The sequence below is a fragment of the Tupaia chinensis genome, unplaced genomic scaffold (genome assembly GCF_000334495.1).
Source record: "Tupaia chinensis unplaced genomic scaffold, TupChi_1.0 Scaffold000018_1, whole genome shotgun sequence".
Taxonomy (NCBI): Eukaryota; Metazoa; Chordata; class Mammalia; order Scandentia; family Tupaiidae; genus Tupaia; species Tupaia belangeri.
The window spans coordinates 421,163-429,675 of record NW_006159448.1 but is presented as its reverse complement, the minus strand read 5'-3'; positions in this window follow the sequence as shown (position 1 = coordinate 429,675).

Below are 8,513 nucleotides of genomic sequence, written 5' to 3'. Positions count from 1 at the left end.
TTATTGTTTGCTTTGCTTTGCAGAAGCTTTTTACCCTGATTAATCCTACTTTTCTATTTTGGGTACTGTTGCCCATACTTTTGGAGTCTTATTTAAGAAATCTTCAAAAAATCCAAAATACACCAGAGTAGAAATGCCCATGAGAACTTGTGCCACAGTAGGAAAATCTGACCTGTAATTGAGGAGTTCCTAGGTATTCAGTATAAACACTCTGAGAGTTAAAACCTTCAGGTGAACACAGTCATAGGGGCCCTCACATATTTATGAGATTTATCTATAGGAGCTCAACCAAATTCTCACAGTAAATATCTGAGAAAACTCTCCTCATGATTTCAGCCCAGGCGAGTGAGGGGAGACCATCTGAAATACAGATGATATTGAAACAGCTGGATGTTCACATGCATAATAAATAGATAAATACGAATCTAAACACAGACTTTATGCCTTTTACAAAAAGTAGCTCAACGTAGAATACAGACTTAAATGTAAATCACAAAACTATAAGATGCCTATTGGTAACAGGCAACAATCCAGATTACTTTGGAATAGTGGTGATTTATGAGATATAAAACCAAAGGCATGGTCAATGAAAAAAAGAATTGATATGTTGGGCTTCACCAAAATTGAGTTTTTCTACTCTGAGAAAGACACTGTTAACAGAACAAAACAATAAGGCATATACTGGGAGAAAGTATTTAAAAAAGACAAATCTGGCAAAGAACTATTACCCAAAGAATACAAAGAACTCAAAAAATTCACCAGCAAGAAAATAAACAATTGGATTTAGAAATAGACCAAAAATGTTGCCACCTCGCCAAAGGTATATAAATAGGAAATAACCATATGAAAAGATGGCACACAGAATAGTTATCAAGGAAAGGCACATTAAAACAACAACCTAATATCACTACACAACTGTATGACCAAAATCTAAGACACTGACATACCAAATAGCTGTTAGGGATCAAGGATAACAGGAATTCTCACTCCCAGGGTGATAGTGTAACATGGTATAGCCACTTCAGAAGACAGACAGTTTCTTTCAAAACTAAATATACTCTTACCATATGATCCAGCACTTACCACTTCTTGGTATTTACTCAGAGTCGAAGATGTGTGTCTATACAAAATTCTGGACACAAATGTTGCAGCACCTTTATTCATAATTCCCATAGCTTAGAAGCAAACAAGATGTCTTCTAATTGGTATGTTGATAAATAAACCATGGTCTATGCAATGGCATATTTTTCAGTGCTGAAAAGAAATAAGCTATATAAAGTATCAATTAAATGGGAGAAATACATTCAAGAGATCTATCATACATCCCTGTGACTATAGTAAATAAAAATATATTACATACTTGAAAACTCCTTATAGAGTAGTAGTTAAATTTTTTCACTCCCCCGAAAGCTTGATATTTAGTTTGACTTATTTATTCCTTATTGTATACCTATATCGAAACATCATGTGGTATACCATAAATATATACAATTTTACCTGTCAATTGAAATTTTTAAATAAAAACTAAATCAAAAAGTAAATGGGTTCTCTAGCTGTGAAAAGACAGAGGAAACTTAAACACACATTACTAAGAGAGAGAAGCCAATCTGAAAAGGCTACAAACTATGATTTCAAATATATGACACTCAGAAAACAGTATATGGAAACAATAAAATGACCTATGATTGCCATAGGTTAGGAGGCAGAGAGAGATGATAAAGCAGAGCACAGAGAAGTTTTAGGGCAGTGAAAATATTTTATATGATGCTGTCATGGTAGACACTTGTTGTTATACATTTGTCCAAACCCATACAATTTATAATACCAAAGAGAAAACCTTAATATAAACTATGGGCTTTGGGTGTCGATTCTTCAAGTAACATAAACATACCTCTCTGATAGGGGATGGTGATAATGGAGAAAGCTATGTATGGATAGGATAAGTGGATATATGAGATATCTCTATAGCTTCCTTTCTCAAGTTTACTGTGAGCCTGAAACTACTCTAAAAAATCAAGTCTTTAAAAATTAAAAAATAAAGGGACCAGCAAGTGGCATGGTGGTTAAAGGTACTGGACTCTCACATAGCTGACCATGGTTCAAGTCTCGGACCTGGTGACTTGCTTTCTCACTTCCTCTCTCTCTATCTCTCTCTGATCAAACTGGAAAATAATAGTGATAATAATAATAAAGTTAAATAAAATAATTCTTAAAAAAATAAAAAATAAATACATACTTGCTCCTTAAGCTGTCAGAGATTCCTTGCTACCTTTAAGGTTGTAATGAGGGACGAAAACCCTTCCCAGTCTTTGCTTTGCCTTTCTCTCCTGCTTCATCACTGATGTGTCTTTCACAGCTCTCATTTCATCATGAAGCCCTTGCAACTCCCAGAATATATTACATTCTGCCCATACTTTTGTGGCTTTCCACCTGCAGCTGTAACTGCTTGGAATGCCTTTCTCCCTTCTCTGACTGTTCACTTCTCTTTTAAGAAAGTCTGTTTTACCTACCACGGGAGGTCTTTTTATTCCATGTCTACATCAAGTGACTCCCCTTTGTGCTCCCTATCTTCTCTCATAATATATGTTTTTTTAATTTAGATTTTTGCCATAGGGCATGTGCACTCGACAGAGGGAGACAGAAAGAGAGGGAAAGTGAGAAATCACCCCCACAGGGAGGATGGCTATAGCACAGTCCCTTCTCCTCCATTCTCTTCTTGGGATTTTGGGCACACACACACACACACACACACACACACATGCCCAGTTGATTTTCAAGCTGTTGGACCCTGGACTTGAACCACAGAGTTGGCCATGTAGAATCCAGTGCCTTAAATTTCATGCCACCTGTTGGCTCCTCTCATGACAGTTTTCTTTTGTGTTTGTTTGTTTGTTTGTTTCTGAGAGAGAATTTTGCTGTAGGGCATATGTGCTCTCTGGAGAGACAGAGACAGGAAGTGAGAAATCACACCCCCTGGTGGATGGCCATGCTGCAGTCCCTTCTCCTCTAGGGATTTTGTGCATGCATGCACACACACCTGGTGTGATTTTCAATCTACTGAGTCCAGGACTCAAACCTCAGTTGTCCATGTGGGATTCCAACAATGTAAGGGGACTGGCCCCCTTATGATAGTTGTTAACATCAACTGTGAGTTTCTTGAGAGCAGGAATAGAGACTTATTTTTGTATCTTAAATTTAAGGATTTGGGTCAGAGTTTAATAGATAATGGTTAAATCAAAGAGTAGGTTGATATATCATTGTTGTTCAATTGGAAGTTTTAAAGATTACATTCACATGAACTAAAATGCTGCAAAGAATTCTATATATTACTTACCTTCATTTCGAATCCATAATTGAAAATTATAAGAACCATCTAATCTGAGCTGTGCCCTGCACCTTTCAGGGCCTAAGGCAACCAAAGATTTTCTGCTCCAACTTCTTTCTCCAGACCGAAGAAGAGAAGACAGCCTCCACACACTGAGTGTCTAGACAGGTCTAGGTGCACAATAGCCGAACACCTGAATAGATTGCTGAGTGAGCAGCAGGGAGAAGGACAGAGCTGCAGAGAGAACACAGCTCATCTCCTCCCACATGCCTCTGAACTCTCAGTTGAAACTCTGCAGCTTAGCCCAGGTGCACATGTTCTCTATAAAATGAGAGGCCTTTGTTAAATCTAGTTCCAATGACAAAAGAGCAGTCTACTTGATGAGCATCAGGAAAATGGAACTGCAAAGAGATTGCCGATCACCTTCTCCTGCACACAGCTGAACACTCAGATTTAACTACAAAACATGAGGAAGAAACATATAATTCACCAAATGACCAGAAACCACTGCAGAGGCACAAGAAATATGAAAAACGAAGAAAGTATCTCTCCCCCAAGGGAAAGAACAACCCCTCATCATCCACAGACAATACAATGGAATTTGTGGAAATGTCAGATAAAGAATTCAAAATATTCATAGTGACAAAACTAATCAAGATATAAGAGAGACAACAAACTCCAGAAGATGCAAGAGAAAAGAGACAATAAGTTCCAAGAAGTGAGGAAGTTCTTCCACAATTTGAAAGCAGAAATACGCCCTGTTAAAAAGAATCAAACTGAACTGTTAAGAGATGAAGGCTGTAATACAGGAAATCAAAACTTCCCTTGAAAGTATTAAAAGCAGATTAGATCATGCAGAAAATCAAATCTCAGATTTAGAAGACAAAACCTCTGATCTAGAAAAAATTATCAAAAAGACAGAAAATAACGCAAAAAAAAAGAGAATAATAAGCGAGAAATACTAGATAACATTAAAAGCCCAAATATCTGAATAATCAGTATCCCAGAAGGGGAAGAGACTAATAAGGGCACCGATAATCTATTCTATGAAATCCTGAAAGAAAGCTTTCCAAACCTAGAGAGGCATTCGAATTTTCAGACCTAAGAAATACAAAGTACTGCACATAGAATCAGCCCAAGAAGATCTTCTCCGAACACAGCTCATCTCCTCCCACATGCCTCTGAACTCTCAGTTGAAACTCTGCAGCTTAGCCCAGGTGCACATGTTCTCTATAAAATGAGAGGCCTTTGTTAAATCTAGTTCCAATGACAAAAGAGCAGTCTACTTGATGAGCATCAGGAAAATGGAACTGCAAAGAGATTGCCGATCACCTTCTCCTGCACACAGCTGAACACTCAGATTTAACTACAAAACATGAGGAAGAAACATATAATTCACCAAATGACCAGAAACCACTGCAGAGGCACAAGAAATATGAAAAACGAAGAAAGTATCTCTCCCCCAAGGGAAAGAACAACCCCTCATCATCCACAGACAATACAATGGAATTTGTGGAAATGTCAGATAAAGAATTCAAAATATTCATAGTGACAAAACTAATCAAGATATAAGAGAGACAACAAACTCCAGAAGATGCAAGAGAAAAGAGACAATAAGTTCCAAGAAGTGAGGAAGTTCTTCCACAATTTGAAAGCAGAAATACGCCCTGTTAAAAAGAATCAAACTGAACTGTTAAGAGATGAAGGCTGTAATACAGGAAATCAAAACTTCCCTTGAAAGTATTAAAAGCAGATTAGATCATGCAGAAAATCAAATCTCAGATTTAGAAGACAAAACCTCTGATCTAGAAAAAATTATCAAAAAGACAGAAAATAACGCAAAAAAAAAGAGAATAATAAGCGAGAAATACTAGATAACATTAAAAGCCCAAATATCTGAATAATCAGTATCCCAGAAGGGGAAGAGACTAATAAGGGCACCGATAATCTATTCTATGAAATCCTGAAAGAAAGCTTTCCAAACCTAGAGAGGCATTCGAATTTTCAGACCTAAGAAATACAAAGTACTGCACATAGAATCAGCCCAAGAAGATCTTCTCCAAAGCACATCATAGCCAGATTGGCCAAAACCACAGACATAGATCAGATATTAAAACTGGCAAGAGAGAAATGTCAAGGTACTTACGAAGGATATCCCATCAGGCTAACATTGGACCTTTCATAGCAAATAATGCGAGCAAGGCAAGGATGAGAAAATATATTCAAAGTGTTAAATGAAAACAATTTCAGGACCAGCAGTTAGTGTAATGGCTATGTCTCTGGACTCCCACATAGTCGACCGCAGTTCAAGTCCCAGACCCGGTGGCTTAAAACTCACACTGGGCGCATGTGCGTGCGTGCCCAAGATCCCAAGAAGAGAATGGAGAAGAAGGGATTGCGCCGTGACCATCTCCCCTGGGGGATAATTTCTCACTTTCTATCTCTCTGTCTCTCTTGTGAGCGCACGTGCCCTATGGCAAAAACCTCTCAAAAAAAAAAAAGAAAAAAGAAAAAGAAAACAATTTCAGCCAAGAATACTGTACACAGTAAGATTGTCCTTCATAGGGAAGAAAATATAAAAACAACTCTCAGATAAACAAAACCTATAAGAATTTACCAACACCAGATCAGCTTTTCAAGACATTCTGAAGAGAGTGCTATACCAGGAAAACTAAAGACAGATACACAGAAATAAGAGAACAAAAAAACAATCAAGAAAATGACCAACTTAATGGTCGTTGAATATTCCAGAATTTAAACGGAACAATCGGACCACAATAACACTGCAAATTCAACAGAAGAAAGATTGAGGATTCATTCTCAATTCATGAGAATGAATTGAGGAAATAGAATTTTATAACTTTTGACTAAAACATTACTGATTTTTTTCTATGCTTTATTTTCCAATTTTAAGGATTTTTGTCTTCTTTTGAGTTGTATATATAGGTTCAGCAAAGTGTTCATTTTTTTTTTCTTTTTAAATTGAAACATAGACTTTTCTCCCTTAACTCCTCTTGAATTGGAAAATATCTGTGAATGTTCTTATTTTATGTCTGAATGGTTATTTGCATAAGTTCAATAATATCTGTTGCCTTACATCGGAAATTGGAAATATTGATTATTGCCAAGGCTTTGACTGGAATGCCATATCTAAAGATATGACCAGAAAGCTAAGGAACTGAGTTAAATCTCAAGAAAGTCAACAGAAGCTCTTGGAAAGATTGTCTGGTACCATAAACAGTTCCACCTGGCAGGTATGTAAAGATTGTCACCGTTTTAGCTTTAATAAATCAAAATTTTAAAATGTTAAAGATTTGATTAAGACTTAAAGCCAGGAAAAAGGTTAGGATTCTGTTCAAGCAGTAGGGAGATACTGAAAACTCAAAAACAGTGTCGACAGAGCTAAAATCTAGTAACAAGTGCACTGTCTCTCTCTGTCTTTCTGGTGAGAACATGCACGCAATAGCCAAAACCTCTCCAAAAGAAAAAAAAAGAAAAAAGAAAAACGCTGAAGGAAAAATAAATAAATAAATTAGCTATTTACATAAAAAAAGAGTACTGCCATTTAAGTCAAATAAAACAAGTTTCTATTTGAATTATTAAAAGAAGAGTATATGATAACGTCTTTGAACTGATATACAGTGTATTTGTGATGGTAAAATCTATTTGGTATGCTTTAATGATACACAGTGACTGAATGTAATAATTAAATAAAAATGTAAAACCAAACACAGGAATGTTTGGTTATGTTATAAAAAGTATCAGATATCACTTACTACCTGTGCATCGGTTATAAATAAACTAGCACGAAGAAACACCATTGTGGAATGACAGGGATGGCATGACCCATGCATTTTCAGAGCTTTAAAGAAGCTTTGCAATGACTGATATGGTAACATCACATGGGATATTCTAAATCAGAAATAAAAATCAAAGCTCTGCGCTTAAACTGTTAAATAACATGTGAGTTAATTTTCCTGTTATGATTAAAACACACAGATAATTGCCTGAGTGTTTCTTTTCTTATAAAAATAAAAAGAGCTTTTGGCTGAAAAATAAATAAATAAAAAGAATATTATGATGAAAAGCGAGCAACAGGATTATTGTGACTTTCATTTACAAAAGGAATCATATAATACAGATAGCATTATGGAAACTGACACTTTCACTAGAGGAACATTGTCCAATAGGAAATATGCCAGAGACAGTTCGTGTTATATTGGATAATGTTAAGCTGATATTAATACAGTGAAACTACAGGATTTGAATCCTAGTCCTGATGTTTTACCAACTACTCTCAATGTGACAGAACAAAAATAGCACTCAAGGGACCAGCAGTTAGCATAATGGCTACGTCGCTGGACTCCCATGTTGTCGACTGCAGTTCGAGTCCCGGACCCAGTGGCTTAAACTCATGCCAGGCACGTGTGCATGCGTGCTCAAGATCCCGAGAGGAGAATGGGGGAGAAGGGATTGCGGCGTGACCATCCCCTCTTGGGGGTGATTTCTCGCTTTCTGTCTCTATGTCTCTCTGTCTGTCTGGCGAGCGCATGAGCCCTATAGCAAAAAAAAAAAAAACTCTCAAAAAAAAGTAGCATTCAAAATATCTGAGAGTGTATTCATGATGGGAAAATTAATTTGGTATGCTGCAGTGATACACAGAGATTAAATGTAAAGAAAGAAAAAAAAAAGATCTGAGAATGAAGCTTTACCAAAAAAAAAGAATAGTGACAATGTAAAGATTCTAAAACATAAGGCTTCAGATTACTTTTTGGGCATTATCATTTTTTCCAAGTTCAAAAAGCTTAGATTAAATAAAGCATTGTGGAATTTATCTATATAATACTGTGCAGATGAATCAAACTAGAAAATGCACATTTTTACTACTGAATTTGGAAGATGCATAAGGCTTGCAATGGGAATAGCTAACAATAAATATTGAACACTTTCAGGTAAAGATATTCAGTAATTCTTAATTATTCTCAAAACTGGGATTGGTGTTACGTATTTTGGGCTGCCCTAGTAGTATAGCTGTAACATACTGCTCAAACAAAGCTGGACCCACATGGAAGATCACAGGTTCAGTTCCCAGAAGCCCAGTATACACCAGCCGTGTGTGCACATGAGTCTAGCTGGCTGGGAATGCTGGGCAATGGTGGCTTGGGACCCTGTGGAAGATGCTTGTCTC